Here is a 23,956-nt window from a genome sequence, read left to right as displayed (position 1 = left end):
GAGGCGCGAAACGCCGTCTCTTCTCCTCGGGCCGCGACGCGGTCTGCTATCCGTAAATCCCGCACCGACGATGCTAGCCTAATAAAAACATCTGTGCGGACGGAGGGCCTGCGTGCGGCTCATTATGCGTGCAGCCGGACTCCCGGGAGCCGCGACTCGTTAGCTCGTTAGCCTAGCCCACTGGCGCAAGGGGCTTACCGATCCTTAGGCCAGCATCTTTATTCAGATGTCTTAACGTATTTCACGCAGGCGTAACGACTTTCAGAGATTTCGCCGGAGGCGCTAAGGGGCAAAAAAAAGTCGTTATTTTTTTAACCCGAGGGTTTGCTTCGCCGGAGAGCGTTGTCACGGTAACCTGCCACGAGGCCTTTTCGATTTGCCGGGTCTCGCCGCGCCTGGCCAGGGGGGATCAGCCCCGCTACACGGCCGCCGCGCTCGGGCTCGGCTCGCGGACGCAGTCCCCGGGCACGCCGGGTAAAAATCGACGCTAAAGTCGCGCTAATTCCGTTTTTAAACGCCGTCCCCTCGGTTAAAATAAGACAGACGAACGAACTCTTGAGATTGTGTGAGGACTGTTTCGGGGTTCGGTACGTGTTAAGGGCGAGCGTGTGCCTGTTGTAAAAGCTTCCATGAGCGGAGCTCCTGTTTCCCCACACCCTGTGGCTGACAGTCACTTAAGTCAATCCACACAGCCTGCTGACTTACAGCTGCGACACCCCCACCACGTTTCAGAGGGATAATAACAGGAATATTTTTTTTTTCCTGTAGTTTATGAATAATATGGTCCATCTCGAAATGTCACAGAGGTTATTAGCAAATATAACAGTCTACAATCATCCGTAGGAGATCATGGACGTGCAAATAATGTTAACGCTGCGGTGAACACACACTCACCGAAAACGCGAGCTCCGTGAGTGAAATACGAACGAGGCGGCAGAAGGCAAGCGGCACAACACGTAATCGAAAATCATGTTAATGTATTCAATTTCAGATGATGTTTTTTTTTTCCTGTCGTCTTTTTCCCCTGCCATGAAAGCAGCAGCAGGTCAAAGGGAAGATTTGCTGCCACGTCCACCTAATCATCCCCCCACCCCACCAACCCCGCACCCCCAGGGTCTGTGAACGTGGACTCTTTGATCCGCGCAGGCTGAGTATCGAACAGCTTCTCCCCCCAGAGATCAGCCGCTGCCGTCTGTGGAGCGCGAGCCGCGGTCTGGGCGCTAGGCTACCGCGCATGTGAGCACGAGCCGCGGTCTGGGCGCTAGGCTACCGCGCATGTGAGCGCGATGCCGCGGTCTGGACACTAGGCTACCGCGTATGTGAGCGCGATGCCGCGGTCTGGACGCTAGGCTACCGCGTATGTGAGCGCGATGCCGCGGTCTGGACGCTAGGCTACCGCGTATGTGAGCGCGATGCCGCGGTCTGGACGCTAGGCTACCGCGTATGTGAGCGCGATGCCGCGGTCTGGACGCTAGGCTACCGCGTATGTGAGCGCGATGCCGCGGTCTGGACGCTAGGCTACCGCGTATGTGAGGACGATGCCGCGGTCTGGACGCTAGGCTACCGCGTATGTGAGCACGATGCCGGTTACTGACGCACGTCCCGGTGTCACTCTGCCTGCTGGGCGCGGGGTGCTGGAGGAGGGGTACCCCAATAAGGGCTCAGCCTTTCTGAGTGAGGTTTGCAGATACGTGTGGCACTACGGCGCAGGGGAGCTGGGACACTTTTGGATGCTGTCAATGGCTCGGTCTCTCACTGAACGGCATGTGACACGATGAGACCCACACCTCCCAGCCATGTAGTGTTGCTACTGCGGTCGTAATGATGATTATTAAAATTTTAAGGAACTTTTATCATAAAGACGATTGTTAGAATGTTTAACGTTATTTGTAGGAATTACAAAGATTGCATATTATTATTATTATTACTATTATTATTATACAATTGCCATTATGATGACCAGGATGGTGATTCAACGGTCAATCCACATGTCTTGAAATACACGTAAAATGTATAAAACACTGATTCAGTCCAACTCAGATTAAAACAATCGCATTGCAATCGGTAGTAACTGTCACGGGGAGCGCAAATTCACGAAACTCTGTAAGATGAATTGAATGGGAGCGAAAATGACATATGCGCCATTTTGGGTGGCGTTGGAAGAGATGCTCGCGGAACACTTCTCCAGCCTGTGGAGGGTCTCCCTGCGTTTTGGCTGAGAAACTGCGCTGGCGCAGAGACTCGGCGTTTGGCTGAGAGACCGTCTCGCCGCGGCGAAGCAGATGGGTCGCCTCGAGGTGTTTGGGACCGTTAAATCTTTCCCTCTCTCTGATGATTGGAGGACTCGGGCAAGTCAAGCAGATACGACGTTCGTCAATCCGTCTGAATGAGCAAAGATTTTTTTTTTTTTTTAATAAATAAAAAAAACACGTCTTGCGCTTCTCAGATTCAGATGAATTAATCAGAGAAAACAACTTGCTTCTCATCTGAAATCAAAGCCACTAATTAGCTGATTATGCAAATCAGGTCGTGAAAGAGAGGCCGGGCGCTCTACGCATTCATTATCAAATTTAAAAACTGACCTCTGGTGAGACTTCCAGACAAAACTGTCTGGAAACGGTAATCAGAGAGACGCTGGTCCGTCTGCACCGAGCTCGGTCTGTCCGGGGGATTCATTTGGCCTTTCCTTTTCCCGGGCCTTCCGAGAGGAGTTGCAGAGGCCGGTCCAGTTCATTACGATTCAAAGCCAGGACGCAGAAACCGGGAAGCGAATCAAAGAAAACGTTTTCTTTTGGAGCCGTTTCAAATGAGACACACGCAGCGTTTTTCTCTGCGGGGGTAGCGGCTGGAATAAAAAAGAGAGAGCAGCGAAACAAGAGGGCGCTCGCTCAAAACAGCGCTTTGATCTTTATCGATATAACACGTTCGAAATAAGCATATTACTCGCGCCAGGGAGATTGTCCACTGCATGCCTCGTTTTAAAAAAAATACTAATACAAGCTGGGAGACAGATTTCAATGCCCCAGGGAATGGTTTCTAGCGTGTTATGTCTTCACACACAAACAACTGTAGGATAATACAGACACCGCGACTGAGGACAGTGCCTGGCCTTTACAATTGCCCAATTAATGAGATCCTCTCCAGAAAACACGAGCCTTCACTTTTAGTTTGTGACACCAGATAATAAGGGAGGGATGGAAGGGGAGAGAGAGAGAGAGAGAGAGAGAGGTTATTAGAGCTACGCCGCACACTGCAGACTCGGTCCCCCGGATGTTGTTTTGACAAGTCGAAACGGGTTAATTATGATGCTGTACAGCGAAGCCAAAGATCGCCCGAAAAAAGGCTTGTTAAAATTCTGCCACCGGGAAATGCTCCAGGGGAGAGCGTGCAGTCGGAACCTTTGATCCAAGGCGGCGGTGGCGGAATACTGAAACCGCGCCCCAAAACAACACGAGCCGATTATCCGCCGCGCGGAAGATACAGCCGAAGCTGAGAGTTCACGGCAGGCAGCCCGGGCTTCTTCGGCCGAGCTCGCTGCCGTTCTGAGAAATTTGGGGCCCCGTCAGAACGAAACCCAGCTGGCAGGTTCAGATACATAGCCTACATGTAACGCGCCAGCTGACGGGTTCAGATACATAGCCTACATGTAACGCGCCAGCTGGCAGGTTCAGATACATAGCCTACATGTAACGTGCCAGCTGACGGGTTCAGATACATAGCCTACATGTAACGCGCCAGCTGGCAGGTTCAGATACATAGCCTACATGTAACGTGCCAGCTGACGGGTTCAGATACATAGCCTACATGTAACGCGCCAGCTGACGGGTTCAGATACATAGCCTACATGTAACGCGCCAGCTGGCAGGTTCAGATACATAGCCTACATGTAACGCGCCAGCTGACGGGTTCAGATACATAGCCTACATGTAACGCGCCAGCTGGCAGGTTCAGATACATAGCCTACATGTAACGCGCCAGCTGGCAGGTTCAGATACATAGCCTACATGTAACGTGCCAGCTGACGGGTTCAGATACATAGGCTACATATATCGCGCTAGCTGCCAGGTTCAGATACATAGGCTACATATACCGCGCTAGCTGCCAGGTTCAGATACATAGCCTACATGTAACGTGCCAGCTGACGGGCTGCAATAAGACATTTGTGCTCATTATCAGCATGCGCTTTTGTGTTAAGTGATTTTTTTTTTCTCTCCATGAACTGTGAAGATATCGTCTGGTTCCCAGTTGATTTCAGTTTAAAAAGTCCATGAATTAATCTGATAAAGTTTTCAGCCCAGATTCAGGCTAACCTCACTGCTCTTTAAAGCTCTGTGATAAATCCAAGTGGTTTTTAGGTTTATACACTTCTCACGCATCATTCCAGTACATTTTATTGACCGCTGATATCATTGATGTGAAGTGGGTAAAAAACAAAAATAAATAAAGCTTGCCCAACCTAATTGGACAGAGAATTCAATAACGTGCTCAATTTTCACTCACGTTTTCATTTTACAAACATTAGAAATACGAAGCAGAAAAAGTGCACAAAAGCGGACGAGCCAATCCATGGTGAAGACGAATGCTAGCTGGACCCACGCCAAAGCACACGGTGGTTACACTGAATCTGGCCCCTAGTCTCCGGAGAAATGGGCTAATGGAGACCACGCGTCTTTATGGGCCGTTATTTATGGATATTGATTTAAAACCGGTTTAACCCGGCAGCCGTGGAGATTGAGGCGAAACACCATCATTTCAAGGTTAAGATTCGGCTGCTGTTGCCGTCTGGCAGCACTAAGTCATTTCAGATAATAACAACCGTGCTGTGACTAACACGGCAAAGCCATCAGGTATTCAAGACGGAATTCGAAACAAACTGGAGTGGCCCAATTTTACACTCGTACAAAATGCCACTCTGCACCCTGGGAAAAAAGGGTTCTTTGGCTTGTCTCCGAAGGGGAACCCTTTTTAGTTCTTTATGGAACACTCTATGGTGGGTGTGAAAAGTGTGAATGCTCCCAGATCGAAACATTTTGCCCAACAAAGAACCCTTGAACTAAATCGCGTTCCTCTATAGAGACGCGGAGGAGCGTTTTGGGACCAGTTTTCCGAGACAGTAGTTTGCGTTGTGATGGAACTGCGATCCAAGCATGAGTAATAGGCTTCAGATCATGAATATGCACAGTACGTAGCCACTGGCAGCTGTGGAATCACAACTGAACAATGTCGGATGTAGCCGTCCAGTGCTGTAAATGCGATATATCACGTGTTCACTTGTTGATGGTCATTATGCAAATTAACCCACTGAAATACAAAATAATTCCTGAAGAAAAAAAAAACAAAACACAAAAAAACAAAAAAAACAAAACAATAAAGGCATTACATTTCAGTACTTAGATGAAAACGTATATAAATGAATATATACGTCGGTAGATTGGACAGTCTGAAATAGCTGAACTCGCCGCGGCTTATAAAATCCGGGGTAGGCAGGTACGTAGGACTGCAGAACTCACTTGTTTTGTCATAAAAAGACACGCGAGCTGCGGGGGTTTATAGGTATACGCGAGGAAACCGGGTTTATTCACTCGCGTCAGTGCAAAAACGGTGCTCTGAAGTGCATTAGGGCAGAGTTATGAGAGATGTAGAATAAGTGGGAGGACTCAGCTCACCGGTGAAATACGCCAATTTATCCAGCGAAGCAGGCAGCCCCAGGCTGCACTATGCACTTCTGAGCAACGGGAGTCTCTGGTTTAACACCAGCGCGAGCGAATAAAACTCGCTTTCACCGCACATGCGTACATCTAAGTGCGCACACTGGAGAGTTTATCGTGCTCAGTTACAGAAATAAAAGCAAACCCTGGATAAAGAAAGCTGGAGGTGAGCCGCATACGTTGCAAAGTAATGACATAACTCCACTCATCTATGACTGGGTACTAACGAAGTCCTTTTTAGAGGTGCAAATACTTAACTATTTAGTAATTTAGCAGATGTTCTTATCAGAGAAAATTACACTGCTTACATTCTTATTACACGCAATCCCGTTCGCACAGCTGGATATTTTACTTAAGTAATTCAGGTTAAGTACTTTGCTCAAGGGTACAACTGCAGCACCCCGGCTGGGGATCACGCTCAAAACGTTGGAGTACCAAGCCCAGTTCCCTAACCACTATGCTACACTAACTCCCCACTGCTAACCGTTAAAGATTAACGCTATGCACACAGGCTGATTGTTTATCACATTGCCACCTACATTAAAACACGGGTCATCCATCCATCTCAGGTTAAAGCTATCCTATGATGAACCCATTACAATACAATGCTCAATGTAAGCGCTGCAATATAGTGGTTGTAATGAACAAGTAACCATGTCTAAATCACAATGTTATTATATCATGATCCAGTGAAGAGATGGTTGTTTTAGCCCAGCACAAAGACACCTGATTCATCGATTAACTGATTGCTGTCTTAAATAAAGACCATGATAAGTATAATAAGGTGTCTTAGTGCTGAGCTAAAAATAAACACCCCTGGCTTAGACCGTGGCACGGTGACATACACGCGCATACAGTTCAATATAAAACCTGCCTTTTAATAAACGTGGTTGAAGTATAGCCTAACAATTTGCCGCTGCTGTGAGGAACTATTCAATTTCGCTGGAGCATTATGGATAATTGCCAAGCAAGCACACATCTTGGAGCCAAAAATAGGTAGCCTACTTGAAAGGTTAAAAACCAGAGATCAGCTTGAAACAGTCACAGAAGTAGTACAGGCTGATCGCAAGTGTTGCGGGTGAAAATGTTAATCCGGCCTTCCTCCTTGTCTATATACCTCGTTATTTGAACCACTGAAGATAAAATCAATATGTACATTAGCATAAAAGTATCTTTAAGCTGTTCCACTCTCGGTAGCCCTTCAACCTCTAGTTCAACCTCACAAACGGCGTTTATTCAGCATAGCGCCAAAATGCGATGTCAAAATGAACTTGCGTTGCCCGCATTTGAACTCATTACCATATAAATCGAGTGGGCGAAGGGCTTGACTTCTCTCCGTTCTGCAGCTTTTCGCGTAGGCTACTTCAGGTTTTACTGAATGCAAAGTAATCAACAGAAAGGCAACAACGGCCCCGTGGTTCGTAAAAGCCGCCGACGCCGGCGCCTTTCCACCTCATCTAGGGGCAACGGGGCTGGGAGCCGTTCGTCACGACCGGGGATATGCATATAAATAAGCACTGCGCACTTTCAAGCGAAAGCTACACCAGCTGCGCAGACTCAGGCTTCACGAACGGCGGTGTACGTACAGAGGAAAACACCGCGTTGCAATGCACGTGCACCCACGCGCACCGACTGTTTCCGACCACTTTTAGGAGCAAGACTGTGGCAAGAAATCTTTTCTGACCAACAGAGGTCAGTGTTAGTCCAGATTCCACCGTGCTGTTGTATTCTAGAAAAATAGACAACAGAATTCTTTATTTTCTTTATCAACATAACGAGTATAAATACGACTGCGAAATTACACTTGGTTACTTAATTGTAAAAAATTACAAACACAATCACGCGCAGGCACGCACTTTATATAATAAGTAATTCTATTTAATAGCAGTTGTTTAAAATAATCAGAAATGCAGTTTATTTAAATAAAGAAATTTGATCAGGAACTCACTGATCCATCTAGATTACACGTTTTATTATTCTTTTTTTTTTTTAATTTTAGCATATTTACTACGAGTTTGGAACAAAGTGCTGAATCTCGGACTCGGTGATGACATCTGCATATTCAAATTATAACGCACCTTTGTGAAACATTTCTGTAAAAAACAAACGTATTTTATAAAAACGCCTATATAATTTTGTAAATCAAAGTACCGGCACATTTCATCTGACATTCAAATGCCGAACTGTATTCAACAATTTCAGCAGACCTACTATTGCTCTCTGCCTACTTTTGACTTTAGCACTTTACGTCAGCATCTATCATCCAATAATTAAGCAATCTACCGCCAAAAAAGCTTTTAAATGGTAACTTAATGGAGTACAATTAACTGCCTGTGATCGAAGAACGGAACGTGCTTATAACAGCACACGAGAGCAGTCACAGCAGTGATAAAATCCATTTTCAAATACGCCACATATATATTTTTTAAGTTATAGCCTGCGTGGGGATAAACGCGCTTCTTGTTTCGTCCATTTTTTATGCTGGACGTATAGGTTTTGTGCCCCCTGTTAAGCAAAATGTAGGTCTGCTACGACCAGGCAGGGCGCGTTCCAAGCCACGTGATCGGCCATTTGCACAGGGCCCAGGGCCGTCCAGCATTAATTTCAGCCGCGGGCTCATTAATTACTCGTCGACTGGACAATCGCTGCAACTGAGAGAGCATATGGCTTCCTTCGCCATCATTGTCATCATTTTTTATGCACAATGGCTGAATGTAAGGTGCACCTAGAGCTAAAATGGAGACTAACAAAAATGGCTAAAGGCCAGTTTCCTTTTTTTCTTTTAGTGAAGGACAATAGCTCTGAGTTGGGTAGGTTGGGGGTGGGCTGGGGGTTGGTTACTGGTCATGTGTTTCTGTAAAATAAGATGAAAATAAAAGCAATTTCTGTCAGAAAAAAATGGATTCTTCCGCCATTTCCAAGGCTCTGTACCCTGAAATCATAAAAATGTATTTTTTTGGCTGAATAAAATGATGGTGTTCTGAGCTGCAACATTTCAATCAAGGTCTGGGAATTTGGAGAAAGGCAAAAGCAGTGCCACCATTTCAATGATTCCCAGTTTTCGGGCGATAAACCTAGCCTTCCGAGACACGTAAAGTGGCCAACTAGGGAGGTTTCACAAGCCCTCCAATCGCATGAGCCCACAACTCGTACCCATCACTGACTCTTATGAACCAATCAAAAGCCAGACTCTCCAAAGCAGAACGCTAAGTGTGATAAGCTCAAATCTGTAGCCGACAAAGGAAGTATTTATGTTGTTCATTTTCTGTGAATATGATATATGTTATGATATATGTTAATAAATAAATACAGTGCCTTCGTAAAGTATTCAGACTCCTTAACTTTCTCCACATTTTGTTACATTATAGCCTTATTATAAAATGGACTGTGTGTTTTCACTGTACTTTTCTGATGAGTGGCAGTGTCTTACTCCATTTTGGAGCTGATGAGGCCTTACTCTTCTGATGCAGTGTGGTGACATTTCAGGCTCTTCAGCTCCATATGGCAACGCGCAATTGTTAATTGCGTCGCCCAGGGGTACGGGCGGGTTCAGTCAGTTACGCCCAAAATGTACCCTACGCAAGTACTCGAACGAAAATGACAACGCCAGGCCGACGCACTGCGAACGCACCTCCTGGTTGTACATCCTCGACGCGCGGTTCTTATGTCCAAGCGGAGGTAATACACCCGAGTCCTCCAGGGGGCGATCCAGGACATTGGTGAAAGACCAACCAGAAAAAAAGCACAAACAGAAGAAGGTGGCTTCATCCTGTTTTTACCAGCTATTGCGCCCCCTCGCTGCGACGCTTGAAACTGCAGCTCGCGCTTGCTTTGCGTTAAGACTTTCAGGAGACAAATTTTAGAACGCGACCACACGTGAAACCGAAATCGAGTAGCTTCAGCGTCTGGTTCCCGCACTTACGTAGGGCATGTTTCCGGCTCAGGGATCCATGCTCATCACTTAGAGTGTATAATATGGTTCGTCACTATCTAGCGGCCCCTGCTGGTTGATTGGGTGCCAGGGCACTACATGGGAAAGCCGCATATGAAAGGTCTTCCTCCGATGCCACTCTGATAGAGCTTAGCTGTAGTTTTCTGGGGAAAAGATAAGAGGCACTTAGCCACACCATGTTTTGGAGGAGAGCTGTGGATGTCCACACTCTTCCAAATCCACGGCAGGGTTCTCAGTATGAAACGTATGTTGTATACGATTGGCCAGTTCAAACTGGAAACGTTCAGCTCCACGTTGGGCACCAAAATAGGAAAAAAAAGCCGTTTTGGCTCTTCTGTCGCAGCCTTATGACACCTCTGCCTTTAAAGAGCGCGAGAGAATAATCCTTCAGCCCTGCCAATCCCCTTATCGGCAGCTGAAGTCGCGGCTCTTGCCGCCTCGGGCTTTACGAAGTTTGCTGTGTGTGTTTCTCCAGGGCTCAGAGAAAATGACTTCCACCAGCGACAGGCTCCAGGTCCCTCGCTTAAAAAAAAAAAAAAAAAAAAAAAAAAAAAAAGAAAGAAAGAAAAGAAGACAGGATTACCGCCACACTGGTGCAAGCCTGCAGGGTTAGCGCGCCGCGGCGGCGAGAGGCCCGGGCCGGTTTAATCGCGGCTAATCCCGGCCAATCGGCACGCTCGGGTGCAGCCAGGGCGGGGGCGCGTCTTTTGTCCGCCCGCTCCGACGGGAGGTGAACCCCCCCCCCCCCCGGGGTCAGCCTGCGCCGGGTCCATTAGATCAGCCCCCGCGAGCCGCGATTTAGCCGCGGTCGCCGCGGCTATCGGGCGCGGCGGAGCCGGCGGCAGCCTGGGGAGTAATCACAGGGCTTTCCGCAAATAGCCAGAGCGCCCGGCGCGCCGAACGGCGATTCGGCCGCTCCTCCAACCCGCCGCGGAACGCTACCCGTTACCCCGGGAAGCCGAACCAGAAACCGGTCATTCTGCAGACAGCGGAGGTAACCGGGGGAGACGGAGACGACGGCGTTTCGCTCAGCGGCGTCTCTCCGTCGGCTCGAACATCTGCGGCTCCCCGCCCGCCGGCCGGCCCGGCGGAAAAGCGTAGCGCCGCGCTCCGCCTGCAGGAGGGTTGATTGCGGAAGGTTCCGGCGTCGCCCGCGGTTACCTCCCGCCAGGGGGACCGGCGGATATTTCCCGCCGGCGCGCGGTGCAAGGCCGAGCGAAGCATTAAACAAAACAACAAACGAACAAAGCAAAACAATGATTCGACTAGAGGCCAAATGCTGCAATGTTTTTTTTATTTATTTTAAAAACGGGAGAGGGAAAATAACATCTCCTTAATAATTATCCCTCCGGCCGGCCGCGAGCAACGCTCCTGCTCTTGTTTCATTCGTTAAATCCCTCCCCAAACAGCTCCGAGCTGTTCCGCCAGGTACAATGCGAAGCACGTAGGCAGTTTTTTTTTTTAATCAATAACACGGCCAAAGGAGAATAAACAATCAGAGGCTTGGGCTTTTCTGATGAGCCTTAGCTTAAAGTACAGAAAAACGCCTCGATTCGGTCGATATTTGTCCTCAACTACGACTAACAAATTCATGCAGACATTAAAACATCACGCCGCGTTTGCGAAGAAGAAGAAGAAGAAAGAAAAAAAAAAAGCAAGCTTTCATATTTGATTGGAAGTCGACGGTAAAGGAAAAAGCATCGATTGAATTCTGGCCACAACCCCCCCCCCCCGGCTCTGTTTTCGGTTTTTGATCTGTCGGGGAGCCGTTTGATGGAGTCTCCCGCTGTGAAATTGTCTCCGTCTCATCTCTGTCTAGGTTCTCCCGGGGGGGTCGGGGGGGTCACCGTCAGAAGACCGGGGTTTCCTGAGCACAGGGCGACGCGGAAAACGGTCGCCGGTGATGGATGGAGGCCGACACCTCATCGCTCTGGCAACCGAGTTGCCAGGGGACCCCAGCGCACGCCCTCGGCATGTGACCTGGAGCACGAACAGGAGATCTGCCGAGGAGGGTGGGGGGATGGGGGGGGGGGGGGGGGGGGGCTTCGGTTTGAATTCTGAACACCCCTAACCCTTAACTTAAATCCAACAAGCTAACTGCCAATCTTCCAGGATTCGCCACATTATCCAAAATAGAAACATTTTCATAAAAAAGACTACGACAAGTGCAACTGTATGTCGACAAGCGCTCCTAATAATAATAAATGAAAATATCTGAACATATGGTTGTAGGCCATTAGGCATAAACAAGCAAAAACAAGTACTTTTATTAAAAAAAAACACAGATTGTTGTTTTATAATCCTATCATGGTGAGTATCTTATCTTTCAACCAATGAGTCATCTCAACACATAGTGTGTCAGATGACTCATTTATCTGAGGTCATACAACCTTTATACTTTCAGAACAAAAAAACTGACACGCCCTTTGAAGGGACAATTTTCGTAGGACGCGGTCAACTGGCCTCAAAAGCAGTTCACTAATTAGCCAATGGTGGAGAGGCAGGTGCTCAAGGGGCGTGTTCAGTCAGTTTCCGCGATGACATCACCAGCAAGGCGTCATCAGCAGCTGATTGCGAAAACAACGTCGGGGAGAACTAATGCTCTTGTGGTTGCGAGCTGCTACTGTACGTCAAGCGACCGAGCGGAATACTGAAACCGCGCCCCAAAACAACACGAGCCGATTATCCGCCGCGCGGAAGATACAGCCGAAGCTGAGAGTTCACGGCAGGCAGCCCGGGCTTCTTCGGCCGAGCTCGCTGCCGTTCTGAGAAATTTGGGGCCCCGTCAGAACGAAACCCAGCTGGCAGGTTCAGATACATAGCCTACATGTAACGCGCCAGCTGACGGGTTCAGATACATAGCCTACATGTAACGCGCCAGCTGGCAGGTTCAGATACATAGCCTACATGTAACGTGCCAGCTGACGGGTTCAGATACATAGCCTACATGTAACGCGCCAGCTGACGGGTTCAGATACATAGCCTACATGTAACGCGCCAGCTGGCAGGTTCAGATACATAGCCTACATGTAACGCGCCAGCTGACGGGTTCAGATACATAGCCTACATGTAACGTGCCAGCTGACGGGTTCAGATACATAGCCTACATGTAACGCGCCAGCTGACGGGTTCAGATACATAGCCTACATGTAACGCGCCAGCTGGCAGGTTCAGATACATAGCCTACATGTAACGCGCCAGCTGACGGGTTCAGATACATAGCCTACATGTAACGCGCCAGCTGGCAGGTTCAGATACATAGCCTACATGTAACGCGCCAGCTGGCAGGTTCAGATACATAGCCTACATGTAACGTGCCAGCTGACGGGTTCAGATACATAGGCTACATATATCGCGCTAGCTGCCAGGTTCAGATACATAGGCTACATATACCGCGCTAGCTGCCAGGTTCAGATACATAGCCTACATGTAACGTGCCAGCTGACGGGCTGCAATAAGACATTTGTGCTCATTATCAGCATGCGCTTTTGTGTTAAGTGATTTTTTTTTTCTCTCCATGAACTGTGAAGATATCGTCTGGTTCCCAGTTGATTTCAGTTTAAAAAGTCCATGAATTAATCTGATAAAGTTTTCAGCCCAGATTCAGGCTAACCTCACTGCTCTTTAAAGCTCTGTGATAAATCCAAGTGGTTTTTAGGTTTATACACTTCTCACGCATCATTCCAGTACATTTTATTGACCGCTGATATCATTGATGTGAAGTGGGTAAAAAACAAAAATAAATAAAGCTTGCCCAACCTAATTGGACAGAGAATTCAATAACGTGCTCAATTTTCACTCACGTTTTCATTTTACAAACATTAGAAATACGAAGCAGAAAAAGTGCACAAAAGCGGACGAGCCAATCCATGGTGAAGACGAATGCTAGCTGGACCCACGCCAAAGCACACGGTGGTTACACTGAATCTGGCCCCTAGTCTCCGGAGAAATGGGCTAATGGAGACCACGCGTCTTTATGGGCCGTTATTTATGGATATTGATTTAAAACCGGTTTAACCCGGCAGCCGTGGAGATTGAGGCGAAACACCATCATTTCAAGGTTAAGATTCGGCTGCTGTTGCCGTCTGGCAGCACTAAGTCATTTCAGATAATAACAACCGTGCTGTGACTAACACGGCAAAGCCATCAGGTATTCAAGACGGAATTCGAAACAAACTGGAGTGGCCCAATTTTACACTCGTACAAAATGCCACTCTGCACCCTGGGAAAAAAGGGTTCTTTGGCTTGTCTCCGAAGGGGAACCCTTTTTAGTTCTTTATGGAACACTCTATGGTGGGTGTGAAAAGTGTGAATGCTCCCAGATCGAAACATTTTGCCCAACAAAGAACCCTTGAACTAAATCGCGTTCCTCTATAGAGACGCGGAGGAGCGTTTTGGGACCAGTTTTCCGAGACAGTAGTTTGCGTTGTGATGGAACTGCGATCCAAGCATGAGTAATAGGCTTCAGATCATGAATATGCACAGTACGTAGCCACTGGCAGCTGTGGAATCACAACTGAACAATGTCGGATGTAGCCGTCCAGTGCTGTAAATGCGATATATCACGTGTTCACTTGTTGATGGTCATTATGCAAATTAACCCACTGAAATACAAAATAATTCCTGAAGAAAAAAAAAACAAAACACAAAAAAACAAAAAAAACAAAACAATAAAGGCATTACATTTCAGTACTTAGATGAAAACGTATATAAATGAATATATACGTCGGTAGATTGGACAGTCTGAAATAGCTGAACTCGCCGCGGCTTATAAAATCCGGGGTAGGCAGGTACGTAGGACTGCAGAACTCACTTGTTTTGTCATAAAAAGACACGCGAGCTGCGGGGGTTTATAGGTATACGCGAGGAAACCGGGTTTATTCACTCGCGTCAGTGCAAAAACGGTGCTCTGAAGTGCATTAGGGCAGAGTTATGAGAGATGTAGAATAAGTGGGAGGACTCAGCTCACCGGTGAAATACGCCAATTTATCCAGCGAAGCAGGCAGCCCCAGGCTGCACTATGCACTTCTGAGCAACGGGAGTCTCTGGTTTAACACCAGCGCGAGCGAATAAAACTCGCTTTCACCGCACATGCGTACATCTAAGTGCGCACACTGGAGAGTTTATCGTGCTCAGTTACAGAAATAAAAGCAAACCCTGGATAAAGAAAGCTGGAGGTGAGCCGCATACGTTGCAAAGTAATGACATAACTCCACTCATCTATGACTGGGTACTAACGAAGTCCTTTTTAGAGGTGCAAATACTTAACTATTTAGTAATTTAGCAGATGTTCTTATCAGAGAAAATTACACTGCTTACATTCTTATTACACGCAATCCCGTTCGCACAGCTGGATATTTTACTTAAGTAATTCAGGTTAAGTACTTTGCTCAAGGGTACAACTGCAGCACCCCGGCTGGGGATCACGCTCAAAACGTTGGAGTACCAAGCCCAGTTCCCTAACCACTATGCTACACTAACTCCCCACTGCTAACCGTTAAAGATTAACGCTATGCACACAGGCTGATTGTTTATCACATTGCCACCTACATTAAAACACGGGTCATCCATCCATCTCAGGTTAAAGCTATCCTATGATGAACCCATTACAATACAATGCTCAATGTAAGCGCTGCAATATAGTGGTTGTAATGAACAAGTAACCATGTCTAAATCACAATGTTATTATATCATGATCCAGTGAAGAGATGGTTGTTTTAGCCCAGCACAAAGACACCTGATTCATCGATTAACTGATTGCTGTCTTAAATAAAGACCATGATAAGTATAATAAGGTGTCTTAGTGCTGAGCTAAAAATAAACACCCCTGGCTTAGACCGTGGCACGGTGACATACACGCGCATACAGTTCAATATAAAACCTGCCTTTTAATAAACGTGGTTGAAGTATAGCCTAACAATTTGCCGCTGCTGTGAGGAACTATTCAATTTCGCTGGAGCATTATGGATAATTGCCAAGCAAGCACACATCTTGGAGCCAAAAATAGGTAGCCTACTTGAAAGGTTAAAAACCAGAGATCAGCTTGAAACAGTCACAGAAGTAGTACAGGCTGATCGCAAGTGTTGCGGGTGAAAATGTTAATCCGGCCTTCCTCCTTGTCTATATACCTCGTTATTTGAACCACTGAAGATAAAATCAATATGTACATTAGCATAAAAGTATCTTTAAGCTGTTCCACTCTCGGTAGCCCTTCAACCTCTAGTTCAACCTCACAAACGGCGTTTATTCAGCATAGCGCCAAAATGCGATGTCAAAATGAACTTGCGTTGCCCGCATTTGAACTCATTACCATATAAATCGAGTGGGCGAAGGGCTTGACTTCTCTCCGTTCTGCAGCTTTTCGCGTAGGCTACTTCAGGTTTTACTGAATGCAAAGTAATCAACAGAAAGGCAACAACGGCCCCGTGGTTCGTAAAAGCCGCCGACGCCGGCGCCTTTCCACCTCATCTAGGGGCAACGGGGCTGGGAGCCGTTCGTCACGACCGGGGATATGCATATAAATAAGCACTGCGCACTTTCAAGCGAAAGCTACACCAGCTGCGCAGACTCAGGCTTCACGAACGGCGGTGTACGTACAGAGGAAAACACCGCGTTGCAATGCACGTGCACCCACGCGCACCGACTGTTTCCGACCACTTTTAGGAGCAAGACTGTGGCAAGAAATCTTTTCTGACCAACAGAGGTCAGTGTTAGTCCAGATTCCACCGTGCTGTTGTATTCTAGAAAAATAGACAACAGAATTCTTTATTTTCTTTATCAACATAACGAGTATAAATACGACTGCGAAATTACACTTGGTTACTTAATTGTAAAAAATTACAAACACAATCACGCGCAGGCACGCACTTTATATAATAAGTAATTCTATTTAATAGCAGTTGTTTAAAATAATCAGAAATGCAGTTTATTTAAATAAAGAAATTTGATCAGGAACTCACTGATCCATCTAGATTACACGTTTTATTATTCTTTTTTTTTTTAATTTTAGCATATTTACTACGAGTTTGGAACAAAGTGCTGAATCTCGGACTCGGTGATGACATCTGCATATTCAAATTATAACGCACCTTTGTGAAACATTTCTGTAAAAAACAAACGTATTTTATAAAAACGCCTATATAATTTTGTAAATCAAAGTACCGGCACATTTCATCTGACATTCAAATGCCGAACTGTATTCAACAATTTCAGCAGACCTACTATTGCTCTCTGCCTACTTTTGACTTTAGCACTTTACGTCAGCATCTATCATCCAATAATTAAGCAATCTACCGCCAAAAAAGCTTTTAAATGGTAACTTAATGGAGTACAATTAACTGCCTGTGATCGAAGAACGGAACGTGCTTATAACAGCACACGAGAGCAGTCACAGCAGTGATAAAATCCATTTTCAAATACGCCACATATATATTTTTTAAGTTATAGCCTGCGTGGGGATAAACGCGCTTCTTGTTTCGTCCATTTTTATGCTGGACGTATAGGTTTTGTGCCCCCTGTTAAGCAAAATGTAGGTCTGCTACGACCAGGCAGGGCGCGTTCCAAGCCACGTGATCGGCCATTTGCACAGGGCCCAGGGCCGTCCAGCATTAATTTCAGCCGCGGGCTCATTAATTACTCGTCGACTGGACAATCGCTGCAACTGAGAGAGCATATGGCTTCCTTCGCCATCATTGTCATCATTTTTTATGCACAATGGCTGAATGTAAGGTGCACCTAGAGCTAAAATGGAGACTAACAAAAATGGCTAAAGGCCAGTTTCCTTTTTTTCTTTTAGTGAAGGACAATAGCTCTGAGTTGGGTAGGTTGGGGGTGGGCTGGGGGTTGGTTACTGGTCATGTGTTTCTGTAAAATAAGATGAAAATAAAAGCAATTTCTGTCAGAAAAAAATGGATTCTTCCGCCATTTCCAAGGCTCTGTACCCTGAAATCATAAAAATGTATTTTTTTGGCTGAATAAAATGATGGTGTTCTGAGCTGCAACATTTCAATCAAGGTCTGGGAATTTGGAGAAAGGCAAAAGCAGTGCCACCATTTCAATGATTCCCAGTTTTCGGGCGATAAACCTAGCCTTCCGAGACACGTAAAGTGGCCAACTAGGGAGGTTTCACAAGCCCTCCAATCGCATGAGCCCACAACTCGTACCCATCACTGACTCTTATGAACCAATCAAAAGCCAGACTCTCCAAAGCAGAACGCTAAGTGTGATAAGCTCAAATCTGTAGCCGACAAAGGAAGTATTTATGTTGTTCATTTTCTGTGAATATGATATATGTTATGATATATGTTAATAAATAAATACAGTGCCTTCGTAAAGTATTCAGACTCCTTAACTTTCTCCACATTTTGTTACATTATAGCCTTATTATAAAATGGACTGTGTGTTTTCACTGTACTTTTCTGATGAGTGGCAGTGTCTTACTCCATTTTGGAGCTGATGAGGCCTTACTCTTCTGATGCAGTGTGGTGACATTTCAGGCTCTTCAGCTCCATATGGCAACGCGCAATTGTTAATTGCGTCGCCCAGGGGTACGGGCGGGTTCAGTCAGTTACGCCCAAAATGTACCCTACGCAAGTACTCGAACGAAAATGACAACGCCAGGCCGACGCACTGCGAACGCACCTCCTGGTTGTACATCCTCGACGCGCGGTTCTTATGTCCAAGCGGAGGTAATACACCCGAGTCCTCCAGGGGGCGATCCAGGACATTGGTGAAAGACCAACCAGAAAAAAAGCACAAACAGAAGAAGGTGGCTTCATCCTGTTTTTACCAGCTATTGCGCCCCCTCGCTGCGACGCTTGAAACTGCAGCTCGCGCTTGCTTTGCGTTAAGACTTTCAGGAGACAAATTTTAGAACGCGACCACACGTGAAACCGAAATCGAGTAGCTTCAGCGTCTGGTTCCCGCACTTACGTAGGGCATGTTTCCGGCTCAGGGATCCATGCTCATCACTTAGAGTGTATAATATGGTTCGTCACTATCTAGCGGCCCCTGCTGGTTGATTGGGTGCCAGGGCACTACATGGGAAAGCCGCATATGAAAGGTCTTCCTCCGATGCCACTCTGATAGAGCTTAGCTGTAGTTTTCTGGGGAAAAGATAAGAGGCACTTAGCCACACCATGTTTTGGAGGAGAGCTGTGGATGTCCACACTCTTCCAAATCCACGGCAGGGTTCTCAGTATGAAACGTATGTTGTATACGATTGGCCAGTTCAAACTGGAAACGTTCAGCTCCACGTTGGGCACCAAAATAGGAAAAAAAAGCCGTTTTGGCTCTTCTGTCGCAGCCTTATGACACCTCTGCCTTTAAAGAGCGCGAGAGAATAATCCTTCAGCCCTGCCAATCCCCTTATCGGCAGCTGAAGTCGCGGCTCTTGCCGCCTCGGGCTTTACGAAGTTTGCTGTGTGTGTTTCTCCAGGGCTCAGAGAAAATGACTTCCACCAGCGACAGGCTCCAGGTCCCTCGCTTAAAAAAAAAAAAAAAAAAAAAAAAAAAAAGAAAGAAAGAAAAGAAGACAGGATTACCGCCACACTGGTGCAAGCCTGCAGGGTTAGCGCGCCGCGGCGGCGAGAGGCCCGGGCCGGTTTAATCGCGGCTAATCCCGGCCAATCGGCACGCTCGGGTGCAGCCAGGGCGGGGGCGCGTCTTTTGTCCGCCCGCTCCGACGGGAGGTGAACCCCCCCCCCCCCCGGGGTCAGCCTGCGCCGGGTCCATTAGATCAGCCCCCGCGAGCCGCGATTTAGCCGCGGTCGCCGCGGCTATCGGGCGCGGCGGAGCCGGCGGCAGCCTGGGGAGTAATCACAGGGCTTTCCGCAAATAGCCAGAGCGCCCGGCGCGCCGAACGGCGATTCGGCCGCTCCTCCAACCCGCCGCGGAACGCTACCCGTTACCCCGGGAAGCCGAACCAGAAACCGGTCATTCTGCAGACAGCGGAGGTAACCGGGGGAGACGGAGACGACGGCGTTTCGCTCAGCGGCGTCTCTCCGTCGGCTCGAACATCTGCGGCTCCCCGCCCGCCGGCCGGCCCGGCGGAAAAGCGTAGCGCCGCGCTCCGCCTGCAGGAGGGTTGATTGCGGAAGGTTCCGGCGTCGCCCGCGGTTACCTCCCGCCAGGGGGACCGGCGGATATTTCCCGCCGGCGCGCGGTGCAAGGCCGAGCGAAGCATTAAACAAAACAACAAACGAACAAAGCAAAACAATGATTCGACTAGAGGCCAAATGCTGCAATGTTTTTTTTATTTATTTTAAAAACGGGAGAGGGAAAATAACATCTCCTTAATAATTATCCCTCCGGCCGGCCGCGAGCAACGCTCCTGCTCTTGTTTCATTCGTTAAATCCCTCCCCAAACAGCTCCGAGCTGTTCCGCCAGGTACAATGCGAAGCACGTAGGCAGTTTTTTTTTTTAATCAATAACACGGCCAAAGGAGAATAAACAATCAGAGGCTTGGGCTTTTCTGATGAGCCTTAGCTTAAAGTACAGAAAAACGCCTCGATTCGGTCGATATTTGTCCTCAACTACGACTAACAAATTCATGCAGACATTAAAACATCACGCCGCGTTTGCGAAGAAGAAGAAGAAGAAAGAAAAAAAAAAAGCAAGCTTTCATATTTGATTGGAAGTCGACGGTAAAGGAAAAAGCATCGATTGAATTCTGGCCACAACCCCCCCCCCCCGGCTCTGTTTTCGGTTTTTGATCTGTCGGGGAGCCGTTTGATGGAGTCTCCCGCTGTGAAATTGTCTCCGTCTCATCTCTGTCTAGGTTCTCCCGGGGGGGTCGGGGGGGTCACCGTCAGAAGACCGGGGTTTCCTGAGCACAGGGCGACGCGGAAAACGGTCGCCGGTGATGGATGGAGGCCGACACCTCATCGCTCTGGCAACCGAGTTGCCAGGGGACCCCAGCGCACGCCCTCGGCATGTGACCTGGAGCACGAACAGGAGATCTGCCGAGGAGGGTGGGGGGATGGGGGGGGGGGGGGGGGGGGGGCTTCGGTTTGAATTCTGAACACCCCTAACCCTTAACTTAAATCCAACAAGCTAACTGCCAATCTTCCAGGATTCGCCACATTATCCAAAATAGAAACATTTTCATAAAAAAGACTACGACAAGTGCAACTGTATGTCGACAAGCGCTCCTAATAATAATAAATGAAAATATCTGAACATATGGTTGTAGGCCATTAGGCATAAACAAGCAAAAACAAGTACTTTTATTAAAAAAAAACACAGATTGTTGTTTTATAATCCTATCATGGTGAGTATCTTATCTTTCAACCAATGAGTCATCTCAACACATAGTGTGTCAGATGACTCATTTATCTGAGGTCATACAACCTTTATACTTTCAGAACAAAAAAACTGACACGCCCTTTGAAGGGACAATTTTCGTAGGACGCGGTCAACTGGCCTCAAAAGCAGTTCACTAATTAGCCAATGGTGGAGAGGCAGGTGCTCAAGGGGCGTGTTCAGTCAGTTTCCGCGATGACATCACCAGCAAGGCGTCATCAGCAGCTGATTGCGAAAACAACGTCGGGGAGAACTAATGCTCTTGTGGTTGCGAGCTGCTACTGTACGTCAAGCGACCGAGCGGAAAAAGTTGGGGGACAAAAAAGCAACTGCCGAGGGGGGGGGGGGGGGGGGCAGAGTGAGCGTGAGGGGTTCGTTCGTTCGTTTTCTCGCAAACCCCCCAATGAAAATAAGAGGCGGTTGCCATGACGCGGGCCAGTGAGAACGGGCTCCAAGGTGAAACGGTCTTTGCCAGACGAGTACCGTGTGTGCTGGGATTGGGGCGTGGCAGCGAGTCTGTGAGTTAGGGGGGGCTGAGGTTATTATACTTAGCCAGGGCCCCCACCCTACAGAGAGGCCCGGTGCTACAGAACAAATCCACCCCCCCCTCCCCAGAAAACCAACCAAAGTAGAAAAGACTGTAAATATCACCCCCCCATCCCCCCACAAAAGCTTGTTCACCTGTACATTGTATAATGGATGTTTTCAGGAATTGACCGTTCATGTATTTTTCACACCCCTATTTCAGGAAGAGATCTCATTACCACTAACAGTGCTTGTTGACTCGTGTACCTGATCTGATGAAAACCTGAAGGAATGCTGAACATAGTTCAGTCAATGGAAGCAGTGAAAAGCTGTTTTCCTTTTTACATTTTCCACATAATAATAATAAAAATAATAATAATGATGATGATGATGATGTTATCTTGATTGTTATCCTGACGTTGTAGCTTCTTGTCATGCCTCCTAGTTTGACTTAGCATTAATCATTGACCTAGCGTATGCTTACTGTGTGAACTGGACTTAATGTGTTCATGGCTATGAATAACAGTTACAAAATAAGTATTGTACCTTATCGAATCTGTGTTTTGTAGTTGTTCCAGTGACCTTCGGTATGCACTTATTGTACGTTGCTTTGGATAAAAGCGTCTGCCAAATAAATGTAATGTAATAATAATAATAATAATAATAATAACAATAATAATTAGGTAGCAGTAGTATTAGTTTGTTAAGTATGCACCATATCTAGGGCAGATCATTAACAGGTTATTTTGGCTGTTTAAATCAACAGCACCCCAATCATGTGCCATGGAGGGTAAGCAGGTTTTCATACCAACCAATCACTGCACCCGCTGATTTCCCTAATTAGTTGCCTCCTCTCTGGGTGAAGATGTGTTAATTAGTGAAATCAGCTGGTGTAGTGATTGGCTGGAATGAAATCAGCTGGTGTAGTGATTGGCTGGAATGAAATCAGCTGGTGTAGTGATTGGCTGGAATGAAAACCTGCGTACTCTCGGCTCTCATTGGCCCCCATTTGGACATCGATGGTTTAAATGATGTCCTGGAAAAGATGTAGGCCTCCATTCAGAAAGCCTGGTGATTTTGTAATGAGATCCTTCTCATAGTTCTCTGATTTTGTTACTTTAAAGTAAGATTTATAACCGGAAAAGAAGAGTTTCCTGTTTAAAAAATGGAAGTAGTCATTCCGATAAAAAGGATTCACATTAAAGTGTATCTATTTTGACTTGACGTGATTACTTCATTTTAAGAGTTCCAAACAACCTCCATTTTCCAAACTGTGGATGTTGCTGAGGTACACGTACTACTGAAGTACTTCCTGTAGCACTCGCCAGCTGATACCGCCCACTTAAAGAGACTTGATTCATGTTCGGAAACACCAGACCCTCAGAATACATGAGGGGATGTTATATCTGTGACGGCTCATTCAGATCACAGGTAGCAAGAGTGTCGGGGGCTCGCGGACGACACGTTCGACAACGTTCCACTGCCATCGGACATAAAACTGGCCCTGAACCCATCGCTCACGACATGAATAGATGTTAACGATCGCTTGCCATGCAGCACAGTGCAATTTACTGCTCTATTGGAAAACGTGATTTCACCGTGATAATTTCACTGAGATAATTTAAAACCAAGGGAAGGAAAAACGTCAGTTTGGTTATCGAGAAATTGCCAATTCGCTCTCTATCATAAAAAAAATGAATAAAAAAGTTCATCTGGGAAAGGAAGATATGAGCTTGATAACTGGTGTAGATCGCCCTACTTACACACACAGAGAGGGTGCAATTATACGTAATCATTAAAGATTACACTGTCATCACAAGGAAAGGTGTTTGTCTCTTACCATCACTTATTTGGGGAGTGCTGGGTAATATTTCTGCTTGCAGACTGTCCCTCGTTTAGGGAATGCTGGGTAATACTTCTGCAGGCACACTGTCCCTCATTTAGGCAATGCTGGGTAATATTTCTGCAGTCAGACTGTCCCTGGTTTAGGGAATGCTGGGTAATATTTCCGCTGGTAAAGGACCAAGGACCAGTCAATTGAGAGAACGGCACTGACAGACAGTCACTCACAACCCTCCACATGTTCTGCTTTTACTTCCACACTCGAGTCTTACTTTTTAATATATTTTTTAAGACTTTCAGCTTCTTTTCCAGGGCATCATGTGTGCAAGCCTTACTGCAGCTTCAGAACGTTTACAAATTTTGCTTCATATACGATCCCTTAATTGACAATATAACCATTCTAATAAGTGATTATACTGAAATCCCGTTTACCTCAGGTGTTAAGTAAAGAAAAATGGAACTGACCAACAACTATGATCCTCACAATTTTAACATTAATTAGAAGAATGAAAACAGTCAACTCTGTATATTGAGACTGTAAATTGTATCCATATATTGAGGTGAGTTGCAAAATATGACCTGTTACAATTTTTTTTAAAGTTCCAATAATTTATTTAGCAAGAGTAT

The 23,956-nt window shown here is 46.8% G+C and overlaps 1 protein-coding gene and 1 long non-coding RNA gene across 4 annotated transcripts in view; one reads left to right on the top strand and one right to left on the bottom strand.

Moving 5' to 3' along the window:
* LOC118212501 (astrotactin-2) overlaps positions 1–23,956 on the bottom strand; it is a 382,570-nt gene that overhangs the window by 79,574 nt on the left and 279,040 nt on the right. The window contains exon 1 of one of the 3 annotated variants that reach the window (XM_035390421.1): positions 7,008–7,408. The exons of 1 other annotated variant lie outside the window; for it this stretch is intronic. The gene's annotated coding sequence lies outside the window, so the exon portion shown is untranslated. Of the gene's footprint in view, positions 1–5,666; positions 6,037–7,007; positions 7,409–23,956 lie in introns of those variants that run through there. One more of the 3 variants, XM_035390422.1, reaches the window with a different exon arrangement.
* Positions 1–23,956, top strand: part of LOC118212504 — a 39,373-nt gene that overhangs the window by 6,046 nt on the left and 9,371 nt on the right. The gene's annotated exons all lie outside the window — the stretch shown is intronic.

This window comes from Anguilla anguilla, chromosome 14 (genome assembly GCF_013347855.1).
Source record: "Anguilla anguilla isolate fAngAng1 chromosome 14, fAngAng1.pri, whole genome shotgun sequence".
NCBI lineage: Eukaryota > Metazoa > Chordata > Actinopteri > Anguilliformes > Anguillidae > Anguilla > Anguilla anguilla.
Note: the sequence above shows the minus strand (reverse complement) of the source record. Positions and strands in the feature narration are given on the sequence as shown.